Source organism: Quercus lobata, chromosome 9 (assembly GCF_001633185.2).
Source record: "Quercus lobata isolate SW786 chromosome 9, ValleyOak3.0 Primary Assembly, whole genome shotgun sequence".
NCBI classification, from domain to species: Eukaryota; Viridiplantae; Streptophyta; class Magnoliopsida; order Fagales; family Fagaceae; genus Quercus; species Quercus lobata.
The window spans coordinates 15,702,654-15,715,642 of record NC_044912.1 but is presented as its reverse complement, the minus strand read 5'-3'; positions in this window follow the sequence as shown (position 1 = coordinate 15,715,642).

The window sequence follows — 12,989 nt, the reverse complement described above, 5'->3', positions numbered from 1 at the left end:
AAGTGAAGTTGCCAAGCTCAAACAGGCTGGGGCTATCAAAGAAGTCTTTTACCCCCAATGGCTGGCCAATACGGTGGTAGTGAAGAAGAAGACGGGGAAGTGGCGAGTGTGCGTGGATTTCACGGATCTTAATAAGGCATGCCCCAAAGACCCATTTCCTATGCCAAAGATTGACCAGCTGGTGGACGCGACCGTAGGCCACCCTAGGATGAGCTTCTTGGATGCCTTTCAAGGGTATCACCAAATACCGTTAGCCACCGATGATCAAGAAAAGACCGCTTTCGTGACCCCGGTTGGGAACTACCATTACAAGGTGATGCCGTTCGGTCTGAAAAATGCTGGATCTACCTACCAACGCATGATGACAAAAATGTTCGAGCCACAGCTGGGCAGAAGTATTGAAGTTTATATTGATGACATGGTGGTCAAAAGCAAGGTAGTGACTGAACATGTGGAGGACCTCACTAGCATCTTCGGGATACTGAGAGAACACAGGTTGCGCCTGAATGCTTCGAAGTGCTCCTTTGGTGTAGGTTCAGGGAAATTCCTTGGGTACATGGTGACCCATAGGGGAATTGAGGTTAATCCAGATCAGATTAGGGCTATTAACAGTTTGCAAGCGCCCCGAAATCCGAAGGAAGTGCAGAGGTTGACAGGGATGACTGCTGCGTTAAACCGATTCATCTCCAGGTCAGCCGAAAGGTGTCGTCCTTTTTTCCGTCTGTTACATAAGTGGCAGGGATTCGAATGGACCAAGGAGTGTGTCGAGGCGTTCCAGCAGTTAAAAAATTATTTATCCAAACCGCCGATCATGTCTAGCCCTGAAGTGGATGAGATGTTGTATGCCTATCTGGCGGTAGCCCCACATGCAGTCAGTTTCGTCTTGATGCGAGAAGACAATGGCGTCCAGAGGCCGGTATATTATGTAAGTAAATCCCTCCATGAAACGGAGGCGAGATATCTGCCGTTAGAGAAGGCCATACTGGCAGTCGTCCATGCGACACGCAAACTTCCACACTATTTTCAAGCTCACACTGTAGTGGTTTTGACCCAATTGCCTCTCAAATCCATACTGAGAAGTGCTGACTACACCGGCAGAATTGCCAAGTGGGGAACGATTCTGGGTGCTTTTGACATCAAATACATGCCCCGCACTTCTGTGAAGGGTCAAGTACTCGCCGATTTGGTAGCTGAATTCGCTGAGTACCCTGAGGAAGTTAGTAGGAGTCAAGATCACATGGATGAAAAATCGGTTGGCGTAATATCCGCGCCAGGAGGGCCGGTATGGAAGGTATATGTGGATGGGGCTGCAAACCAACGGGGAGCTGGACTGGGATTGGTCCTGATATCTCCCGAAGAAGTCATCATTGAGAAGTCGCTAAGGCTGGGGTTCTCAGCTACTAACAATGAGTCAGAGTACGAAGCTCTGATAATGGGAATGAGCATGGTCCATAAAATGGGTGGAAAGGCAGTGAAACTGTTTTCGGACTCGAGACTGGTCGTTGGCCAGGTGACTGGAGAGTTGGAGGCCAGAGACCCGAGAATGCAAGGGTATCTGAACCGGGTTAGGCATATGCGAACAGAGTTCGAGTCGTTCGACGTAATACATATTCCACGAGGCGAGAATACCCACGCAGACTCCTTAGCGACCCTTGCCACCTCCTTAGCACGAAATTTCCCACGGGTAATTATTGTGGAAGACTTGCATACCCCCACTTCACCAGAAAAGGAGATTTGCCAAGTTCGTCAAGCTAGTTTGACGCCCTGCTGGATTGACCCTATATTAAAATTCCTCGACAGTGATGTGCTGCCCGAAGATAAGGTAGAAGCTGAGAAAATACGAAGGAAAGCACCTCGGTACTGGTTATCCGAAGATAAAAAGCTATATAGACGGTCCTTCTCTGGGCCATACCTGCTCTGCGTGTCTCCCGAGGCAGCAGAATTAATCCTGGAAGAGTTGCATGAGGGTATTTGTGGAAGCCACACAGGAGGGAGATCCCTGTCATGCCGAGCACTAACGCAAGGTTATTGGTGGCCGAATATGCAGAAGGAAGCGCAGGAGTACGTTAAGAAGTGCGATCAGTGTCAAAGATATGCTCCGAATATCCACCAACCTGGAGGAGTTCTTAACCCTCTCTCAAGTCCTTGGCCCTTTGCACAATGGGGGCTAGACATTGTCGGCCCTTTTCCTAAAGCTATGGGAAACAAGAAGTACCTGCTGGTCGGCACAGACTACTTCACCAAATGGGTTGAGGCTGAACCCTTGGCGAACATCCGGGACGTAGATGTGAAGAAGTTTGTCTGGAAGAGCATTGTTACGCGATTTGGAATCCCACGAGCTCTTGTTTCGGACAACGGGCTCCAGTTCGATAGCAATGCCTTTAGGGAATATTGTTCAGAACTGGGAATAAGAAACAGATATTCCACTCCAGCTTATCCGCAAGGCAACGGGCAGGCTGAAGCTGTTAACAAAGTCATCGTCCATGGGCTTAAGAAGAGACTAGACGACGCGAAAGGAAGATGGGTGGAGGAACTCCCACATGTGCTTTGGACGTATCGGACAACGCCTCGGCGTTCGACGGGAGAGACTCCTTTCTCCATGACCTATGGAACCGAGGCCGTTATTCCGCTGGAAACTGGATTCCCGACATTAAAGACCAGCGCATTCTCTTCGAGTAATAATGATGCGATGTTGGAAAAAAGTTTAGACCTGATTGAAGAACGAAGGGAAAGCGCGATGGTTCGGCTAGCTTACTACCAGCACAAACTCAAGCAGTGCTACGATAGCAACGTGAGGATGAGGCCGTTAACCATAGGCGACCTGGTGCTGAGAAAGGTCCTGGGGGCCACTAAAAATCCAAGCTGGGGAAAACTGGGACCCAATTGGGAGGGACCGTATCGAATTACCTCTGTAGCTGGAGTAGGGGCATATTATCTAGAGGATCTAGACGAAAAACCTGTACTCCATCCTTGGAATGTAAATAATCTCAGAAGGTATTATTATTAGTAAAGAAGTCTTAATTCAAATATTCTCTTTTAACTTACGTCAGATATGCATTATATGAGTCCCGCATCCTGTCATTTCATACTGAATTGTTAAACAGAAACTGAGTTATGCCAGGTCCTCGGATCGCAAACTTAGTGGAAATTAACATCCTATCATACTGAATTGTTAAACAGAAACTGAGTTATGCCGGGTCCTCGGATCGTAAAACTTAGTGGAAATTAACATCCTATCATACTGAATTGTTAAACAGAAACTGAGTTGTGCCGGGTCCTCAGATCGCAAAACTTAGTGGAAATTAACATCCTATCATACTGAATTGTTAAACAGAAACTGAGTTGTGCCGGGTCCTCGGATCGCAAACTTAGTGGAAATTAACATCCTTTCATTCATACTGAATTGTTAAACAGAAACTGAGTTATGCCAGGTCCTTAGATCGCAAACTTAGTGGAAATTAACATCCTATCATTCATACTGAATTGTTAAACAGAAACTGAGTTATGCCAGGTCCTTAGATCGCAAACTTAGTGGAAATTAACATCCTTTCATTCATACTGAATTGTTAAACAGAAACTGAGTTATGCCAGGTCCTTAGATCGCAAACTTAGTGGAAATTAACATCCTATCATTCATACTGAATTGTTAAACAGAAACTGAGTTATGTCAGGTCCTTGGATCGCAAACTTAGTGGAAATTAACATCCTATCATTCATACTTAACTGTTAAACAGAAACCGAGTTATGCCAGGTCCCTGGATCGCAGACTTGGTGGAAATTAACATCTTATCATTCATAATGAATTGCTAAACAGAAACTATGTTATGTCAAATCCTTAGACCATTAATTCGGTAGAAACTTACTTGCTAAGTTGTGCATTGAATTATTAAATAGCAGAAAGAGTGGTGATGAGTTTTCTAAATCGTAATCTCAGTAAAAGCAATGCCCTATGAGCATTCGTTAAGAAGTTAGAAAGAGAGAGCTTTGAATGCAAGATTGACGTACAATAAAAGAGGCGTCTGAAATGAATCCATCTAAAATTACAATGACAAAGTAAGTAAGTGTAAAGATAACTTAGAACCATCAGAATGATAAGAAAGTAAGCAAGAAAGTCCTCTACTAAGTGTCTAAATTAAAATTACAAAGCAGTTTCTATCCTTTTACTTTTTGATGATGCCCCCAGCCGATTGAACTGTGGAGTCCAATTCTTGTTGAAAACCCTGTGAGACTGTATATGTCTTCGAAGCAGTGGTGGATTTGTTTGGAGAAGCTCTTGGAGGGGAGTTGCGAGGTAAAATCTCCTCGCTGGGATTAATAGCTGGGGCTGGAGTATCAGCTTGGTGTGATTGAGGAGCTGAGGTGCGTATTGCTTCGGGGTAATATACGCTCTCTGGCTTACGTAATTCAGATGAGGCTTCAACCCCAGCACGGTTAAGAGCCTCGCTCCAGGTTCTCGCACAGAAGATGCGGCAAACCTCCGGAACCTCGGCTCTTAACGCTTTCTCAGTTTCAGCTACCCCGATTTCGTAGCCCCTCTGCTCGGCTTCACCCATTGCCTTCTCAGACTCGATTTTTGCTTTCTCGGCTTGTTCTTTAAGCTTTTCGGCTCTCTCCCTTAACCTCTGAGTTTCTTCTAGATGCTTCGTAAGGACAAGAACTTGCTCCTGAGTTTTCTTCAGCTCAGCATTCGCCTCACGCAGAAGCTTGGCCTGTTCCTCGGCCTGCTTCTGGTAGCCCTCTGATGACGACTCAGCATTCTTGCGAGCTTCTTCCTCGACCAGGAGCTTTTTCCTTGCGACGGTTAGATCCTGTTCAGATTTAGTCAAGGTTTGAACAGCCGTTACCCTTCTTTTCCTTTCACCATCTAGCTGATTGGAACAAGCATTGAGCATCTCATCTAGCTTGAAGGTATTTTGGATTATCTGTAAAAAATAAAAAAGGGGGGGGGGGAGAGTTAGTGTTATGGTTAATGAAAAGTACGCATTAGTAAGTAACAGTCACAGAATGAAGCAGTATAAAAGATAGCTTCCCACCATGCCCAAATATCGTTTATTGTCAAGGATGAGTTGATTCTTCCTCACATTCTTTAGCTCGGCCATATCCTTTGGGAGCAATAAGGCCTCCTCTATGGCCGAGGCCACATGACACCCTATGCCACCGTTATAATCCCTTACAGAGGCATCGTTTCGCAGGGGTTCCCCACCGAGCATAGGAACTGGCAGCCATGCTTGTGAATCGGGATGTGGGGAATCGGATTCCTCTTGGCCCCGCATAGAGGGCTGTCCGGTTTTCTGCTGCTTTGCTGCTCGTTGGACATCCTCCTCTCGAGTGGGACGGGATTTGCTCGCATCTGCCACCCCCTTACCTTTCTGCTCTCTGCGCCTCTCTGGCTCGGCAGTGCTTGTCAGTGCTGTTTGCGGAGATGATGGAGGAGGGTGGCGGGGACTGGAGGAGGAGACCTGGCTGGAAGAGATGAAACTTGGGATGGTACTGTTTGGGCAGGTGCAGACTTTCCCTGTTGATCTCCTATCAGCTCCATTAGGCTTTTTTGGGGTACCCTTTTTACCCCCATCTCGTCAGAACTTTCCTCGGGGTTTGAGGTCTGATCGAAGATCTCAAAATCGTCCGCGGATTCCGACGCTGTTACGCCGGTTTGCTTGCTTTTTTCCCTTTTCCTTTTCCTATCGGTGCCCTTTTTCTTGAGGGAAGGTGAGGGTGAAGAAAGCCCCGCTGAGGCGCTGGCCGCGGAAAGAGGTTCTGTGAGAGGTGTGTGTTCGGGAAGTGGAATACCCTCTGGAACAATGAATCCTTCGTAGGCAACACTGATACGGCGAAGCCGAGGATCGCGTGCCCTAATCACGCACTTCGGCGCCTGAAAGCCAAAAGAAAGGGGGGTATATCCGAGAATTAAATGTGCTGCTCGTAGTTGACCATCAGCCTCGTTCACGTATATTTCAGCTCTCAATAATCTGTCTAGGCTCGCTTTATTGACCAATCTGAGATTGGGCTTCGTGTAGCGTCTATCTGCAAGACCGTTGGTTTTGAAGTTAAAAGTAGTGAGACGCGAAAATAATAAAGGTGATTCAAATGTGATTATGAGCTAAGTAGCATAGGTCTATAACTTCGCACCCACCTGGCGTTCCCTCCACAGTCGGGCAAGGTAGACCATCATGCCATTCCCCAGAAAAAATGAGGAAATCTTCTTTTAGGTGTTTATTTGAAGTAGGGAGGCACTGAATCAACCTTACCTCAGGATATCTCGACTTGAGATAGTAGTCCTGGTCAGCTAGGCGGTGAAGGCTGTACACCCAATTCACATCATGATGGGATAGATTTAAACCCATTCTCTGATTCAGAGCGTCTATACTCCCCAGAATCCTAAACATATTGGGAGCGCATTGGGTGGGGGATAGCCTAAAGAAATTAAGGTAACCCCCTAGTGATACTACCCATGGGGATGGTCATCCCTCCTTCAATAAAGGCGATCATGGGGATAACCACTTCCCCAGTTTGCCTGGCGTCAACCCACTCCCCTTGGGCCGCATACCTCATCCCTACCGTTGGTGGGATACTGTACTTCATGCGGAAGTTTCTAATGCCCTCTTCGGAGTCAACGAGACACCGAAAGGGATTCCTCTGCTTCCCCATTTTTTCTAAAGAAACGTAGTAGAGAAAAAACTTTTTGATTTTGAATAAAAATGGTAAAAGCTTCGAGAGGACTTACAGGTTCAAAGGAAGGACCTCGGACAACGTACGATTATTTGTAGTCGCCAGGAGAACAGTGAAGACAGGAAGAAGGCAGGTTCAGTGTATAGGCCTCGGAACCACGTAACCATTAAGGGTAAGGTACAGGTTTAATTTGGGAACGCCTTTATAGTCATGTGAAGATCGTGAGCGGCGAGATTCCCGCTCACAAAACAAGAGAAGCCCCCTACCGTTCGATTTGGATCTAACTGTCGAACGTGGGGGACAAGGAGGTTGTCAGAATTTAATACTGCCAAAATCGGGGCGCTGAAGCGTCAGGGGCATGCCCCGAAACGCGCACAGGTGCAGGCTCATGACGTCAAAACCCACCTTTTCTCCTGAGGAGTCGAAAAGTAGGATTTTGAGGGGCTATTGTGGGGATCATTCGGTTGATAGGCCCATAGAATTCAGAATTAGTTGAGAATTGTTGGGCCAGTGGCCCATCCGAGGTCGAGCACCCGTCCGAGGACGCCATTCTCCTCGGCAGTATGCGTCCGAGGACGATCACGTCCGAAGACGATCAGGACGTGGTCTCACCACGATCAGATCTCAGAAGTAAGTCATCTCAAGGGGTAGAGTAGCCGACTAAGGATGAAAGAGATAAGGCAAACAAATATCTGAAACTATAGCTGCCTCCGCATTAATGACCTCTCAACCAACTCTCTGGCCGCATTAATGTGGAGGTGATACCTGAGCAGTAGGGAAGCAGCCTTACAGCTGCCCATAGGAAGTTCCAGGAGGTGCCAGATGGGACAGAAAGAAATCCCCCGGACACCATCTACACGTGTTCGGTGAAGATGGATCGCGAAGGGGAGTATATAAACTAAAAGAGGAACATGAAGAAGGGGATCGAGAAACAAAAGAAGAACACCCATAAAACTGAAGAGAAAGAAGGAAGAAGGGGGAGAGAGAGAGAGACACTAGGGACTTAAGAAAAGACGTTGATTATACCAACAAAAAGAAAGAAAACATTGTATGGGCTTGAGAGAAAATCTTGGAGGTAGATACCACAGTTAACCTAGCTCTCTACACCCACGCTCTACAAATCATATTGTCTGGGCCTTTTACGTACGAACCCAATACTGTTTAGGTTCGTTACCAAATCGTGTCCTTACATAATTTGTTGTGGACATATTATTAAATTGAGGTCCTATTTTGTAGGCAGTGTTTTAGGTGAGAGTTAGTGATATATTTTTACCAGGTTGTCCCCCAAGTTTTGTCCCTACTTATACGTAAAATAGGTGGGTATTTTTCTTTTAAATTTTATACACACACACACATATATACATATACATACATATATTTATACTATTGTTTAAGGGATTTTTCCTGTTTGAATTCCTACTTTTAAATGCCCAAAGTATCCTCAAATCCAACTGTTTAGAAAGTTCAAATAAGAGGGTTAAAAATGTAAAATAAATCATTTAAAAAAATCCTAAATTTTAGATAACTTTAAAAAAAAAAAAAAAAGTTTCTTCCATCTTCCTAAAACAAAAAAACAAACAAACAATTTCTTCCATCTCCTCCCTCTCCTCCACGTATCGTAAGTTGTAACATTCATTGAAAAAAAAAAACACTTGCCTCAAATCCATGTTCAGATCCGTTGAGGTACAAATTTTCGGGCCTTAAATTCTTTAACCCACTCACAAAAATACCCACATGAGCCCACACATTATTTTAATCCTACATAAATATTCCCCGCATATTACTCGAATATTCTCCATAATATTGGGTTCCCACAAATATTTCCTATATAAAGCCCCATAAATTACCGTGGGTCCTCTCACAAATATTACCCATTACATCCCACAAAAAAAATACTCACCATATTACTACCAAAATTGAGCCACAAAATTATACATTCTCTATAAAAAGCTCAAGCTCATTTACCTTGTGGGCAAAGCTCAAAAGCCCAACAAAATCTTTACAAAGCCCGTTGCTACACGGCACCTTTAAAGCCCGCTACGATGCGGCATCTCTAAAACCCGTTGCTACACGGCATCTCTAAAACCCGTTGCTACACGGCACCTCTAAAGCTCGGTATGATCCACGGCACGATCCACGGCACCTCTAAAGCCCGCTACGATGCGGCATCTCTAAAGCCCGCTACGATGCGACATCTCTAAAGTCCGTTACGATACGGCAATATTTTTACAAGATCCTATAAAGCCCAAATGCTAATTTAGCATCTATTTTCGTAAATCCCAAATGCTAATTTGGCACTTATTTTACAAAACCCAAATCTATTTTGGCAATTATTTTACAAAGCCCAAAATAATATTTTGGCAAAAACAATTACTTCATGCTCAAACTCCAAATACTAATTTGGCACTTATTTTGCAAAGCCCGAATATTCTTTTGGCAACTATTTCATAAAACTCAAATGCTACTTTGACACATATTTACTAAATTCAAATATTATTTTGACACTTGTTAAATCCCTCACTCATGGGAAATATAATTGTTCATCCCTCAAGAAATACCTCTCTTACAAGATTTATAAAAGCCCATGAATATCACTTATGGCAAAACTATTCATTTTGTAGGGATAACCAAGCCCAAGGAAGCTTAACTACAAAGCCTAGCTGAGTTAGGCCAGCCCACACACAAATCCCAGCAGCTGGAGGTCACGTGAACTGACCAGCCAAATTTCAGCAACAACTGAACAACTAGAGCTCCTTCCCATCAGGTCCCAACTTGTCCTATCAAACTAGAAGAGGACACGTGTCCATAAGAGGTTGAACCCTTCCTCCACAAGCTAAAATTCCATCATCTCTCATGTGACATAAAGTTGAAACTGATGTAACAGAAAGCTGGGAAGCTTCAACTAGTTGTCCCTTCTTTCTTCTCCAACCCAACCAGTCAAAAATCAAGAGTAGCCATGATCAGACCACTAAAGCTCCTGAAACAACATAAAATCAACTCATTTTCATACTAAAAATATGTATTCCCTGGTTCATGGACTAAGCACATAAACCCCAAATGGGGAAACTTAGGGAAATATGGTTTGGAGAGTACTAAGGGGATCCTAGCAGAGTTCCCAGCAAGGGCTCCAAGGTTGACACCTGGCTTGGGGTGGTCCAATCTGCCCTAGGGAGCTCTGATTCTAGTTGCAGCACAACCAAGATCATTAGCCTAAAGCATACTCTAATCCCATCAGTCAAGACTAATCAACATTCAATATTAAGTCAGAATCTCAGCTGTTATTACTCAAAACAGCAAGAACCTTCTAAAGTTAAGTTTACTACTCTTAGCTAAAATCCTAAGAACGATTCTCTAAGTATTTTCTGAAGATTAAGGAAGATTTAGCAAAGATTATTTGCTAATTACCCCCTAAAACCCAACTATAAATGGAATTCTCCATTAATGCTTCAGGAGACACTAAGCTAGAGACCAAGACTTTTCCTTAATCTCTCTGTAAAAGGGCCTTCTCTAAGCTCTGAAAAAAAGACTAAATTCTTAGTTTTTCAAGCTTAGAAACTAAGTTCTCCAGCTCATAGCTCTATTCATAAACACTCGGCTACCCCCAGCAGAAAGTCTCAGCAATCTTACTATACACTCCCACTCACTACTCATACCACTTACAAATGACTCTCACTACTAATACTACCTGAAATACCCCTCACTACTCACTATATTCATGAGCATGTCTTGGCACTATAATAATCTTGTTGTGCTAGCTGTGATCTCTCTCTCTCCATTTATCTCATACTAAGCTTTTCTCATTATTTGTCATAATGGAACCCATGATATTTACTTATTCATTCACTATTGATGGTTATGATGTAACTGTTACTATAGCATTTTCCCCTCATGTTATTGTATTGGAAGACTCTTCTCCAAAAATAACTAATGATGAGTCTGAAAATGTAGAAATTTTCCTTAATCTGTGAAATACTTACACCGTTGTATCTTACTTTATCGCTAGGACATTTTACCGCTAGATTGTTTTCTGCATAAATATTTTACCGCTAGGCTGTTTTCTACAGAAACATTTTACTGCTGGGCTGTTTTCTGCAAAAACACTTTATTGCTGGGTTATTTTGTACAGTATGTTTTCTAACCGTGCTGACGTGTCTGCTGTAGAGATTGTTTATGGGCTACTCTTGTCAATCCCAATCTAGGCCCAAGGCATAAAATATAGTGGATTCTTTGGATCTTTATCGATAACCTTTGGGCCGTGCATCAAGTCCATCGTCGAGTTTCGGTTGAGACCCTCCAACCCATCATAAATTTCATTTGTCGGAAAGGAAACTTTTTTACCCTCGACAAGATCCTATCAAAAAGAAAAAAAAGACCACGTTCATATCAAAGAATATCAGATAATAACTTCTAAAAAAACTGAAGCGGTTATAAAAATTCATGTTGCCATTTTTATTTTGGGTTTGACTTACCTCCAGTATTTTTTTAATTAAACATGTCATTTTGTTTTAGATATATAATGGCAAGTGATATTAGATTTTAATCTCCACATTTTATTTAGTTAATAAATAATATGATAATCTCTTATTAAAACAAAAAGTAATTTATTTTTTAAAAGTATCCGTGGTAAATCAAACCACTACATTTTTAACACAAAGAGTGAAGGTCTTGCTACTATTTGACATCAAGATCAAATATGATGACTACCCAGTACCCACGCATTATGAATGGCGCTACGGAAACTACTTCAACAATAAGACTAAAAGATTCTTATTTAAATAGTAACTTTTTCTCTTTTCAGTGTTTGTGCCTTCATGTGCAGGTGAATCTCATTTATAGACAAGTTCATAATGGCCCTTCATATCAAAGCTTCGAATTTTTTTTTTTTTTTGTTGAATTATGTTTCTCTTTTTGATCTGACGTTTTCTAACACACCAAATTCTTATCCTCTGAACCTTAAAGGCAACAATTCCAATGAAAATTTTTCAATTTGCGGGAATAGAAACACCATTTTCTTTGGGACTCAACGACGGGCAGCTATATAAAGAATCTGTTATATCATACTAGCCTGTGAGCCATGCTTAGAAGTTATTCTATTTTTGTTTTTGTAAAGTTAATAGTTTTCATTAATCATTATTCGAAGTTACGATATTTTTCAATTACAAAAATATTTAGAAGTTTGATGATATTTATACAAAAAATTATTTCACTCATAGATGCATAAATTTTATCACACCCTAGGTTTTTTTATGATTGAAAAATGTAGCAACTTTGAATAATAATGAATGAAATTGTTGTTAAGATTCAAACCTCACATGAAGTGGTTGTTATCTAAGAAATTGTTGTAAAAAAATTTCTTTTGTAACAGAAACTATATTTATCGTTTGTATAATTTTATGTGAAATTTAATTTACATTTTTTATAATTATTAATTTACTCCATCAAAAATGTTATGTAGGTAGTTGGTAAATTTTAAATTTAAACTCTTTTTAACTTTTGTTATGGATGTGTAGTAAGTAGCTAACTTTTAGGATTAAAAAACTAAATGTTAGGATTAAACAAAAATTGATAACTGTTATTAAAAACTAGCCTCAAAGGCTCTTCTATTTTTTTGAATAAAGGCTAATAATTTGCATCTATTATAATTTGAAATTACTGCATTTTTCATTCACAAAAATATTCTAAGGGTATGATGAAACACATAATACTTATCACACCATAAATACATAATACTCCTCACACCCTAGATTTTTTTTGTGATTGAAAAATGTAGTAATATCAAATTATAATGGTTACTAATTATTAACATTTACCCAAAAAAATAAAAGAGCCTCTGAGCACGCGCTCAAGCGCATGCCTAGACACTATATATATATATATATATATATATATATATATTAATATTTCTATTAGAAATACTAAATGAATTGTATTTCACAGAAAATAAAAATATACCTGAGTGCTTTTATGTAAGAGGTAGAGTGTGCAGTACAAGTATGTGTGCTATACAAGCAAACAAGGTGGGCCTAAGGCCCACAACCCTATTACATGTTAACAGCCCCCTTCTAACTCAAGATGGATATAAGACCAACTTAAGGTTATCAACCAAAGCACGAAGGCTTAGGATATGATTATTAAAGATATTTGCAAGTTGATCTTTGGAGGAGTTTGAGAACAACTTAAGAGCACCATGGACAAGATGCTAATGGATAAAATGATAATCGATCTTGATGTGTTTAGTTCGTTCATCGAAAATATCATTGTGAGCAATATGAATGGCACTCTGGTTGTCATAATAAAGAAGAGTAGCAAAGGATATGGAC